The 13,878-nt window shown below is 35.8% G+C and overlaps 1 protein-coding gene across 8 annotated transcripts in view; it reads left to right on the plus strand.

The window, feature by feature from the left end:
- Positions 1 to 13,878, plus strand: part of FILIP1 (filamin A interacting protein 1) — a 1,235,241-nt gene that overhangs the window by 300,829 nt on the left and 920,534 nt on the right. Inside the window, exon 1 of one of the 8 annotated variants that reach the window (XM_044063669.1) lies at positions 3,444 to 3,584. The exons of the other annotated variants lie outside the window; for them this stretch is intronic. The gene's annotated coding sequence lies outside the window, so the exon portion shown is untranslated. Of the gene's footprint in view, positions 1 to 3,443; positions 3,585 to 13,878 lie in introns of those variants that run through there. 8 annotated transcript variants of the gene reach the window in all.

Consider the following 13,878-nt stretch of genomic DNA (forward strand, 5'->3'; position numbering starts at 1 on the left):
TAATTTTATTTTGCTTATATATTTCAGTAAATGGCATTACAGAACAGCTTTTGTAGATGAAATCCATATTGTATGTTGTTTCCCTATCAAGTGCCCTAAATAATACTTGCGTATATCAAGAATCATAGAACATAACTTGCTATTCAAAACTGTATCTTTCTAATGTTGATTTCTAGAACACCATTTGCCAGTGAAAACCATTTGCTGTATGCTGGTTGCCCATTAAAATGTGCACCAAATGATACTTAAAAAAAAAAATATATATATATATATATATATATATATAATGAAGTGTTCCTCTTGCTTATAAATCAAGCTATATTTTGCACACAACACTGCAGCAAATCATATCCATAAACATATGAAATAAAAAGAATATTCATCTTCCTTACATTTGTTTATAACCTGTCAGTACTGAGTGTAACAGAATACTGATTGTCAAAGAAACAAGACAATGTTGCTGAATGTTGTCACCCCATTAAACAGAACACCAAACAATATTTACAAACATGTAAAATAAATTAAAATAAGCCTGTTGCTTATATTTGACTATTACTTCTCAGCCATGATATCACAACATAGAGATTTTGAAACAGTAAAAGTACGTTTTCCATAGTGCATTAGCTCAGTACTATTAACACAAACTTTACATGTTGTGTTATACTCCCCAGAAAGGAATAACAGACTAGTATATGTTTGCGTTTGAGGACCATGTTGCTGTATGTTGTTTCCTCTTACACAGGGTGATAAGTCATGTTTATAAGGATACAAAACAGACTACTGCAGCATACAGGACAGATTTCTAATTAACAGCATAATGCTGTCATATTGCACGTAGCACAGATGTAGTGCTCATTAGCTCTCTAGTACACAAAACAGACATCTTAGCACTTCTCAATCAAAACCAAATGGTATATGTCACTTCCCTGATGCATAGTGTGTGCAGTGATGCTTGGTAATATGTTGAACAAAGAGAAATGTTCCTCTTGCATACCCGGGAAAACAAACTCCCATCGACCATTTATTCTAATACAATACAATGTCATTCTTCTGTGCACAGCATAGCAGTAGGCCATACTAGTTTTATGCTATAACTTGTCACTATTAGGTGTTAGATAACAGTACGTCTCAAATATTCAAGACCACATTAATGAATGTTGCTGTTTTAAGCCAACTTCTATTTCTACTTCTGCTATCCCATCACTCCACTGAACCCCAGTGTAACATTACAACTACTCTGCATGGTAACCTTCAGTACTGACACACACTTCTCTTTATTTTAGCAGAAGAAACAGTGGATTAGGTTAACCATCTTCAACAGGTTCAGAAAAGCTAGTCTTATTACCATTTTTCTCAACAGCTGTGCTTTCATTTCTGACTTCCCTTTTGTGCCAGTGGGATGCTCATCACATGTATTTAGTTAGCTAGTTAGTTAGTTAATTAACTTACTTAACATTTGTTTACTGGTATAGTCCAAATGGGTCTGAAAAAGACCCATTTTCAGCAATGGCTTGGGGAGGAAAGTTCTAGAAAATAGTTAAACACTAGACTTGGGTTACAAAAACGATTGCTGGGTACTGTTAAGAGTTCTGTGAGGGTACCTTGTTAGGAGTGTTATACAATAAAATTTAGACAAAAGTACATTACTGTGTAAAATGCAGCTACTAAAAATATCCACCAAAAGGTATGTAGACAGGAAAATGGCCAAAAAGTCCAGCAGAAATACACTTTATTGCAAGTAAACCATAAGTGCTTTCGCAGAATAACTGCTTCATCAGATGTGATACAATACATACTATATGCATTGTAAATAGCCCCAACAAATGTAAAACATCCAATCAGAATATCTAAACAAGTAATGCATAGTATTACAGTTAAAGGAGCCATGATATAAAAATAAAAATAAAATGCATACCATATATAATGCACATATCTATATATATATATATATATATATATATATATATATATATATATATATTTATGCAAACTTACTAAAATAAAATTAAAAATGTTCATATATAAGCCAAGTATATTAAATATACCTAAACAGTAGAAGTGATTTATCCTATAAAAGACATTTACCTAAACAATGGGCAACCCTTAAGCATAGGCTTCATAGGAACCATATCATTAAGCCCATGCCCAGAGTTACTTCTAAGCCTGATAATCCATTTGGCTTTTAATTGTTCAGTACAATTTCTAACATCATCACCACATTCACTTTCAAACACCCTACCAATAGCTAAGAATTTAAAGTTGTGTTCTATAGTGGTATCATAAACATGTTTTGCCAAAGCATTATTTAACGTACCATGATTAATGTGATAAATATGCTCTCTAATCCTATTTCTAAGCATCCTATCAATTTTCGTATATAAAATTTTTTACAAACTACAAAAGGGGCCAAATAAACAATACGAATAGAGTCACATGTAGCAGCAACTTTAAAATCATACTTATTATTCTGATCTGGGTGTAAAAATATACCAGTAGTGTCTATGTATTTACAAAACTTACATTTGCCACATGGTTTAGTACAAGCAGAATCATTATGATTTACATATTTCTTTGGGAAACACAACTGTCTCTTTAGAGACTTTATATTTTTACACTGAACAACTGGAGAAACGGTCACCATCCACTGGTGTTTTTGGAGTTTTCTGACAGTATGTCTATTACTGGAGCTTTGGTTGGTGGAGACATATCCAATTCCAGGTCCAGTTCAGTAACTACCTTTCTTTCCTGTACAGAAATGTGGAGAGAAAGGGATGACATGGTGGCTGCTTCCAATTTTTGGTCTTGTAATGGACTGAGAGACCAGCAGGCAACCAGGTACGAGAGACTAGAACGTTTGCTTGTAAAGGAGGTGTCTTTATATTATGATACCCGGTTGCTGGAGAAATATATCAGCCTGAATTTAACCCCCTTGGGGTTTAAGAGTGGACAAACTTCCAGCTTCTGAATTTTCTGAAGCTGAAGCTGATTTATTTGAGGAGTGGAAGAATATCTCTTTACAGTGTACTTTAGGGTGGCTTAAAGTACTTGTCAAATGCAACAATAGACTGCATGAACAAGTAAGAAATTCAATTTTGGAGCTGCAGGACGAGCTTAAGGGGGAAACTACAACTGCTGTATTTAATAATAAAATGAAGGACATTCATGTGGGAGTGGGCAAAGCTGAGGCTGAAATACTTGAAAGGAAACACAGTAAACTGGACAGAGATGATCACGATTATAGGAACAACCTCATCTTTCAGTGGCAGACAAAACCTAGGCAGAGCAGGTCCACCTTAAAAAATATGGCTATGAGATCTTGGAGTTCGCACGAGTCATCCTTTTCATCCACAGAAGCAAGCAGAAGCATCAACAGCAGGAAGAGAGTTTCGTTTGAGGAATTGAGTGAAGGAGGTTTCCAGCAGGGTGAGCAGAGCAGTGGTCAGAGAGTGAGCCCACAGCAATCGAAAAGCAAGCGCAACCGGAGGTGGCAGAGCAAGAAGAAATAAAAAAAATCAGATAACTGGACATTATGGACTTAACATTACTAATGATGTTGTCACATGTTATGAGGAGCATTATAACAGGTATGTCTTGAATAATGTAAATAGTTCACATTCAGTGAGTCAAAGTGAAATGTTAAATATTATTAACCTATCAGATTTGCAATTAAATGATAACATGTATAGTTTACTTTTGAAAGGAATGAAATTTGTGGCAACATATTTTCCAGCCTTGGCAGAGAAATATGTGCTTTTTGTCGCAAAGTACATTTAAAGGCATTTTTTTCTAAAACAAATCCAGAAAATGCAAATGGTAATGTAATGTGCAGCATTGAAGAGGATGAGGAACCACTGCTAGATTTGTCACTGCATGAAAATGAGTTAGTGGAAAGTTTTGCTTACGAGCAAGAGCTTGAAAGTAATAGGGACAGTGTTGGGGATGTTTTTTCATTTTACACTGGCTATGGAAAATTTAATATTCCTAAGGTTCCATATGTTAGCACTTTTTATCTGCCTAGAACTGTCTCAGCCATAATAAATTATGAGAAGGTGCTATACAAACAGTTGCAAGTTGAATATAAGACGTTTTATGACAGTTATAAGCCCCATAACTTTAAAAAGCATGAACAGAATGCATTAAGGCAGTTAAGAAGCTTGAATAAAGATTATGTTTTTGCACAGGCAGATAAGGGGGCAACTGGGTAATAATCGCTAGAGTGAAATATAACAATATGGTGAAGGAATTGTTGCAGGAAGTTGGTGTTTATGAACAGGTGCAGTCAAATGTTCAGGATGTATATAATGATTTGTTGCTGGAATTACTTGAAAAGGGAGAGAGACTGGGATTTTTTTCCACCACTGATGTCAAAAAGTTACATGTAAAATATCCTAGAATGGCTAAGTTTTATGCCATTCCCAAGGTACACAAGGACTTAATAAATCCCCCTGGGAGACCCATAGTGTCAGGGGTGGGGGGATATCCCCAGAATATTGGTATTTTTCTGGATGCACAGTAGAGCATTGGAAACGAGTCCCTTCACACATTAGAAATGGTAAAGAGCTCACAGACACTTTGGAAGGTACTGAGTGGCAAGATGATTTTTTCTGGGCAACTGTTGATGTAAGTCTCATCGGTGGGGTCTGGAAGCAGTAGCCAGACTATTGGGGGAAGGTCCCAGAACAAGTTATATTTTACAGCTGTTAAAGTTTGCACTGATACACAATGTATTTAGTTTTGAGGACAATTTTTTTTTTCTATAGAGAACAGGAACTGCTATGGGGGCATCCTTTGCCCCATGTTATGCCATAATTTTTAAGTTTTTTTTTTTTTTTTGAGGAGAGCTGTGTTTATAGGAATACATATTTTTTGGAAAATGTTATAGCTTCAAATGCTGTATTGATGATTTGTTTTTTATATGTAGAGGGGAGATTAGTCTTTTTGAACAGTTCATGTTGGAACTAAATTAGAATCAGTATGGCATCACAGTATCCTATCAAACTCATAAACATAAGACACAGTTTCTAGATTTGGAGTTCTTTGTGGATAAAGACAAGCTAGTGTCTTTTAAACCATTTTATAAGGAAACAGCGGCTAATAACGTTTTAAGTGCAGACAGTATGCATCCAGAACATTTACGTGATTCTCTCCCTCATGGAGAATTCAAGCACATTAGTGACGATGTTCATGACAGAACCACATTGGATGGGGAATTTAACATTGTTAGATGCAAGCTGGCGAAGAGAGGGTAATCTAGCCAGGTGTTAAATAGGGCTGAGGAAAAAGTGAGAAAGCAAACTGCTGGTCAGAGAGTATGGAATCATGTAACATATCATGGGCGTGGAGATTATTATAAAGTGGGCAAGAATGATATCTTTTTTGTTAACAAATGTTCCCCTTTTTCAGATACATTGAAGGCGTTAGTGCACAGGTTTTGGCCTATTAGACAGCAGGATGAGGAAGTGGGCAACATTTTTAAGGGCAGGGTTGTTTCTTCTCATGGTAGATTTCACATCCTGAAGGAATTATTGAACAGTAGGGTAAGTAGGATGGAAACTGGTTCTAACACAGTAGGCACCTTTAAATGTGGAAGGTGCAAGGTGTGTGACAAGGTGAAGAACATTTCAGGTACTTTGATTAATGGAAAGAAGTTCATCACCCTGGGATCTTACAATTGCAGTACCAGTGGGGTTGTTTATGCCATCAGATGTGACTGTCTACCTGTAAAGTGGTATATAGGCCATACCCGAAGAATGAGGAAAAGATAAATTAGGGAGCATTTGGGGGGTGTGAGGCATGTTAGGCTTAATAATCCTGTGGCCCAGTATTTCCACGCTGTTCACAGTGGTAACACTAGCAGTTTGTTTTTATTCTGTTTTAAACAAACCTTATGCAGTACAAGGCATGGAATATGGGCACATTTTGTTAAGGATGGAAAGTAGATTATTATTAATTTTGGAACTTTGTGGCCCCATGGGCTTAATATCGAGTTAGATGTACATGTATAGGATGAAATGTTTCAGTATTCATTATTTTATAAATGCATAGACACATAGGATGAATGATTTATATGTACAGGGTAAAATATTTAAATATTTGTTAATCTAAAGATGTATAGGTGCATTGGCATGAACTTCTTAAGATATTAAGTTACATGCAATAGGAATGTAAGGAGTTGCATTTTAAAAGTTTTTTGATGCACTTTAAATGTATCTGAAGCACTTTAATTGCTTAGGATACACTTTAGATTTAAATTTTCTTGACTTACTGATTAATTCATCAACCATTGTAGGACAAAATGATTTAGTATTTGTTAATCTAGAGATGTATAAGTGCTATTGTATGAACTTGTACTTTAAAAGTTTGTTGATGCACTTTAAATGTTTCTGAAGCAGTTTAATTGCTCAGGATGCGCTTCAATTTTTCTTGACTCACTGATTAATTGAACAACCATTGCATGGTAAAATGTAAATGTTTTAGTGTTTGTTAATCCAGAGATGCATAAGTGTTTTTGTATGAACTTCTTAAATTATAATGTTAAATGCTATACCGTAATGGGTTGCACTTTATATGTTTTGATGCACTTTAAATGTTTCTGAAGCACTTTATTGTTCAGGATGCACTTTAGATTTTAACTTTCTTGACTCACTGATTAATTGATCAATTATTGTATAATTGAATTAAATAATGAATGTAGTGAAATGTATATAAAGCACACCACTCTTGTACATGATTTTTCCCTGGAAGGCTTGATGCCGAAGTACTAGGAACACAGTAAAAGTGGATCGTGACCATTTCTCCAGTTGTTCAGTGTGTTTTTTCTGTCCTTGGTGAGTTGGTTCACGGAGTGGTGTTTTTGGACTTTATATTTTTAAAAACAAAATTTGGCTGTTCACCAACTAATTCTTTTATTGCATCATCAATGCATAGAACAGGCCAAAATGTCTTAAAAACCTGGGTATACTGGCCCACATCACTGAAATAATGCAAAGAAACTCTCAACCATTTCTTATTGGGCTTATTCTACAATAATTTTATAATCTACTAAAAATAATCAGCTAATAAATCCCAGTAATACATTTCACTGAAAAAAATATTCTGTGATGTATACCATTCATGTCAAAATACCTCAACAGCTACCCACTAAAAATGAAACCATACTATTTTCCAAGGACCTTGTTCCTATCAGGTGACATATATCCCAACTCTGGTCATACTACTACCCCAACAACCCCACTAAATACCTCTCCTAATACTAGCCAAACATCGATATCAAATATCTACGCTGTCAATACCCGAAGTCCCTTAACAAACTAAACCAGTTTCATGCTTAGGTATCTCATCATATCCCATATGTTATCTCTATAACTGAAACTTGGCTTAAATGCCAAAAGCCAGATAAAGATATTCTCCCCCATGGTTACAACATACTTTGCCAAGACCACTTAAAAAAGGAGGTGGTGTTGCCATAGTTTACTCAAATAACCTCTCTCCCATCCTTAGCAACCATTTCCCTCCTTTATACCTGCAGAAATACTAGCAGCAAACTTAAAACTTAATGACCATACTATCATAACAGTAGTAGCCATATATATCCCACCAGGGGACAACATTCCCCAACTGGAAAATATACTTTCATATCTCTCCCAAAATATCCCTAATGAAACCATCCTTCTTGGAGACATAAACATAAATTGGCTGAACCTCTGCAATCCAAACTCTCCCCATCATAAAATCTCTATGGATTTACACAGCTAATCTCTCAACCTACCCATACTAATAACTCTCGTTTTCCCAGCTCCCTGATAGACTGGATACTTGTTTCTAATCCCAGCAAATACCATAATCCAGAAACACTACCAGACTCCCTGAGTGACCACTCACCTGTAAATGTGCTCAGATATACCACCCATCTCTCTAAACCACACCGGCATATCACCTGTCGCAAACTTTCCAACTTTAACCCTGACATGTTTAATACCTTCCTCTCTAGAATTAACTGGAACTTCCTTAAACAGCTCCCACTAGATGATGCAGTAAAAGCCTTCAGCTCAACTTTCATTGGCATCTTAAATTCTCAAGCTCCACTCAGAAAAGTATAAACAAAAGCAAAAATCTCACCCTGGTTATCTAAACACACCTGTACCCTTATGAAATCCCGAGATAGGGCTTGGAAAATATGGGTACTTTCCAAACTTCCAGCTGACTTGTAAAGTACAAAGAACTTAGAAATCAAACAAAAAAAAAACTCATCAACAAAGACAAAAAAAATTTCTATTATAATCCCCCAACAGCATTAAAATCAGATCCAAAGAAATTCTGGAATGCTATAAACCAGATACTACATCCTGGCAACCCAACCTCACCAAACCCATGTCCTGACAAGTCAACTGAAGAAACTGCCAACACATTCAACACCTATTTCAGTGAATCCATTACCAAACTATTTAACCCCAACTCCTCTAACAATAACACTTCTAACCACCCTGTACCACCCCCAACTACTAACACAAAAAACTCTAAACCTGTTCCCACTAACTATATTAAAACTGAACTCTCTAAGCTCAAACCGTGCTCCGTATCTACGGACAATATCCCTTCATATTTTCTCCAAACTGCTGCAAACTCCCTTGCCATAGCTTTGTCTATCTTAATAAATCGTTTCATCTCTGAATTTAAAGTGCCATCTATCTGGAAACAATTCTGCACTCTCCCTATACACGAAGGAGGTAACTTCACAGAAATCTCTACTTTCAGACCTATCGCTATTCTCTCTCCTCTCTCAAAAGTCCTTGAGAAATGCATACATAAGCAAGTTATGCATTATCTCATACAAGGAAAATTGCTCACTCCTACACAGCATGGTTTCCATCCCAAGCATAGAACCACCACAGCTCTACTGTCCTTCCTCAACACTATTTTCTAGCCAAAGTTGATCATAAACTAATATCTTGCCTATTCCTTGACCTATCAAAGGCTTTTGACACTCTCTCACTCTCTGCTACATAACAAACTCACAGACCTTAACTTCTCCCTCAGCGCTATCTCATGGTTCTCTAGCTATCTCACTGATAGGCAGCAGTCAGTCAGATGGGACTCAACACTATCCTCCCCCCTTCTAGTAAGAACAGGTGTCCCCTAAGGATCCATACTTGGACCACTACTGTTTAATATCTTCACCAACTCACTTTACTCCTCTTGTCCTCAGTCTATCATTGTCCAATACACAGATGACTCTACAGTCAGCACTATTGCTAACTCACCCTCTGAACTCCTAACTACTACCCAGACATCCTTTAACAATGTAGAGACATAGCTCACAAATAACCAACTCATCCTTAACCCTAAAAAAACAAAATTGCTACCCTTTCTTCCTAGATCTGTTACCCACATCAATCCATCTCCTTCTCCATAATGTCCCTAAACAATACTCCTATAGAAGTCAAATCTAGCACAAAACTACTTGGCATTACCATTGATGATCAACTCAAATTATAATACACATTAACAACTGCATCAGAAAAACCCACCAGAAGCTAGGATTTCTGTACAGCAATAACAAATTCCTCACCCCTGAAGCTGCCTACTAGCATGCTTAACCTACTGTTCCTAAATACTTACAAATCCGAACTCCTACCTACTTACCAAGCTTGAATCAACCTATTACAAGATAGCTAGATTTGCAGCTCGACAAACATATAACTCCAACCACTGTCTCTCCATAAATACCAGAACTGGCCTGAATTACCACACCTGTTTCTTCAATCTTACCTCTAAATCATGCACACCACCCTAAAGCAGCCTGTTTTCTGCCCAGTACTATCATCCTTCATCTCCCTCTACTCCCCTATCAGACATCTCTGAAGTGCAAACCAAGACCTATTAACCATTTATAAACCCAAATCTAAGACAGGGTGAAAATTATACAGATACCACCCCTCTGTCGCATGGAACAAACTCCCACTAGAAATAAGGAACCTAATGACAAAATAGAATGCAGTCTTAGTCTACTTAGCACAATGTACATCTTGCCACAGGTTCTATGTTGTTAAAACCAATAGACTCCTGAGGGAGAGGATACAAGATCATTTATACTGTGCACAGAGAGGCATGAACTATAGTGCAGTAGCCAAGCACATGAATATGTCAGGGAAGGGGCATAACTTTAGATTTTTAGTTCTAGAAATCCTGAACCGAGATGCTAGAATGGGTGGCTCGGTAAATAAGACCTACCAAGCTGAGATGAAATGGCACATTATTCCCCTGGTCTGAATGAATACGTCTCTATACAACCTGCACTAAGAGTGAGACCTTTAAATAAGAAATTATTGTTCAGTCTTGTTCTGTAGTTAATATAGATTTGATGTATCAATTATAATATGATATATTGCATGAGACTCTGCACAGCATGATTAGTATTCATAATGTCGACTTAAAGATGCTTAGTTGTTATGTAATATGTTATTTGTTTTTACTTTGCATACAGATGTATTTGGATATACACCTATTAATTGAATTTGTTAGTTTTTTAAATGTTTTACAACATGATTTGTTGATATAACATCATGTCTAAATGGTTTTATATTTATGATTACATATATGAAATTCAGCTTTGATACATAACTATCAGATACTGATTTTTAGGACCATGGTGAATACCTATTACTTTAATAGCACCCAGCAACTTGGAAATGCACTTTTATTTGATTGGATGTACTAGAGAGTTACTACTATAAGTAGCATGCATTATATTTTGTCATTAGATCTGAAGAAGCTATACGCGAAAGCGCTTATCTGTGTTTTATTTTTTTATTTTTTAGTTTATTAAAGTTCTGGCTTGGATTTACATCTGCTGTGCACTACTGGTTGTGTTTTGGAACTTTTTGCTATTTCTTGTGTTTAACACACCAGTGGTTTGATTCCCGTACAACATTTGTTCTTGGAATGTTATCAGAATCACTTGCACTCAGTGAATATGCAAAGTTATAAGAGTAGCTTGATTACTCAGGAAAAACAATTCTTAAATTTCAAAACATTTATACTAAACATTTTCTTACTAATGTTTTCAGATGTTCTTTTTTTTTTTTCTTTTATCTTCCTATTTTCTCCTGGTCCTTTCTCTGGAATGTTTTCAGTAAGTCTGACACCTGGTGTTTGATTTTGCAGCTTGCACAATGTATGACTGTTTTTTGGTACTGTATATCACAGTGTGCAATATTGTCCATTAGGTAAATACGGTAATCTAAACAAGGTATTTGATATGACGCAGCAGAACCAGAGGATGCTAACACTGCATGAGTACCTACTTAAGGCCTCACTGCACTAAATTGTTAACTAGTTTTGACTCTCACCACTGCTTTTTGTCCTGGATTTTTTGTGATATACAAGCCAGCACTATGTTTGACCATTAGGCAATGTTAGAGCCTTGCTGTGTGTATATGGGTAGGTACAGTTAGGCTGTACTAAAGAAAGGACTCTACCTTAAAACATGAATGAGAAAAGCTTGAGCACTTGCGGAGCAAAGATTTAATAATTCATAAAAAGTTAAGTTGCAAATTTAATTAACAGCAACACCGAATCCAGTTTACAACACATACTGAAAGGTACTGCTCTGATAAACAGCAGACAATAAACATAGCTTTTGCTACATATACTGAAAGCGACTATTAGGATAACAAGCAAAATAAGCAAAGCTTTCTTTTTTAAATAAACAAAACATTACATTCTGTCATCTCTAACCTCTCTCATATTGTAAATAAACAAAACATTACAGATAGGCCCAGTGCTGGAACATCACCATTATAATAAATTGCGAGTACCAGTTCTACACATGCTCAGTACTATGACATTTTTTGAAGAAAGTTACATTCAGTAAAGCAATAAGCATTACGAATCATATAATCAACAAAAATTAGCTAGTGTTAGGCAAAAGTAATTCCTTGGGCTTTAACCACTAATATTTCACACTGAAAATGATGTCATTATGTTCACACATTTACCATTTGTGTTCACCTCATAACTGAGATAACCAAATTAAATGAGTATAACATCATGATGACATCAGTAAAACAAACACTCTTCTGTTTACATTTTTGATAGGTTGACACAATTTGGCTTTAATCTTTATTATAAAGGAAACATTGCATAATTTTTGCATTCCTAACAGAAGGTTTGCTTTCAAACTGATATAAACTATTATGTGGTAAGTTTATATTATGACATGGTACAACTATTTTGATTATAAATCTCTAAATGTTTTTCTCATGCACATATATTTTTAGCCCTGCATACTTTCACTTGTTCCCATTTAACTGTGTTTATATAAACTCTTAACATTAGATCTTTACATTTCCTTGTCTTTGATTAAGTTGCACAAGTTAATTCAGTTGATTCTCTGTTGACCTATTATTTTGGCTGAAAGCAGCAAAATGAGCTTGCTGTCAAAGTTAGTTAAGTGAAGATAAAATGGTGGCCATGACCTGCTGAACTCTTGACAAATGATCTCATGCTTGTTAGGTCAAAATAATTTTCACCCACAGCAGGCCTAGATTAAGAAGCTGTGTTCAAACTTTGCTTTGCCAGTGTTGAAATGGATTTAAAGTATACTTCTCAAATATGTGGTAAAGTTTGCCAGTGTTGAAATGGATTTAAAGCATACTTCTCAAATATGTGGTATAAACCTGTCTCATAAAGCTTAGAATGTAAAATCTAATTAAAAAGACTGCAATACAACAGTTTGCCCTGTCAGTTCTAATGTTACAGAAGGTAATAGACTAGTCTAAAGTAGTGAAAATGTCAGTGCTCAGTTTTTTGTACTATATTACTGCAGATCAGTGGGGAGGAGATTATTGTCATAGAGAAACCCAAGTATGTTTAGCCTTGATCTAAATATGTTCTGCAATCATTATACACAGAACATGGAAATAGTCTTTAGAACTGATCTAATAGGAGACTCTTTCCTTCTCTTGTTAAACAGGGCAACTTTACCAGACCTGCAGCTATATACAGTAACTTGAATGAATTCTACCTGTACCACTGATAGATTGATATCTGAGATTGTGAGATTGTATATATGTATGTGCATATGTATATGTGCATGTGTGTATATGTGGGTGTGATTGTAAGCATTGCTATTCACTAAATGTGCTTTTGTTAAAAGAACTGAAAAGCTAGTTATGTTCATTAAAAATGACCATATAATGACCAACAATTGGCATATTCAAAGTTAAGCACTACTTGGTCTCCCTCTGAGCTAGTACCATGTTAGCAAACACTGGTACACAAATAGTGTCCATTGCTACCCCTTTCTTCTGCCAAAACAGCTGATTTTCAAATACTATTAAGTTATTCTCTAAGGCAGCTTCCATTAGGGATCTAATGGTGAGAATCTTGATGTATTTTTGGACAACATAATAATATTCTGGACTGATGGTTGAGAGAGGCTTGAGCAGTTCTTTCATTATTTGAATGCTAGTACCAGTTTTTTGAAATTTACAATGGAGGTTGAGGAGGAAAGAGTTCACTATTTAGATGTCACTATATGGAAGAATAGATTGAAGAAGAGAAGAAGAGGTCTGATTCGAATTTATACAGAAAAATCTTATTTACTCTAACTCCCTACTCCATTTTAACAGCCATCACCCCCTGCATCAAAAGAGATGATTAGTTAAGGGTCAAGTTGTGAGGCTGGCACGTATGGTGAGCTGCGATAACTTATTTCATGATGAATGTTTTAAACTAAGAGCAATGCTAGAAAACAGAAGATATCCTCTTACATTTCTGGGCACTATCTTTAATGAGGTAAAGAGAATGAGACAAAATGGACATTTTCACTCATTATTGGGCAGTGACGTTGGTTTTATAGGAACAAATGCCCTCCCT

Source organism: Protopterus annectens, chromosome 1.part0 (assembly GCF_019279795.1).
Source record: "Protopterus annectens isolate FY-2018-M chromosome 1.part0, PAN1.0, whole genome shotgun sequence".
Classification (NCBI taxonomy): Eukaryota; Metazoa; Chordata; order Ceratodontiformes; family Protopteridae; genus Protopterus; species Protopterus annectens.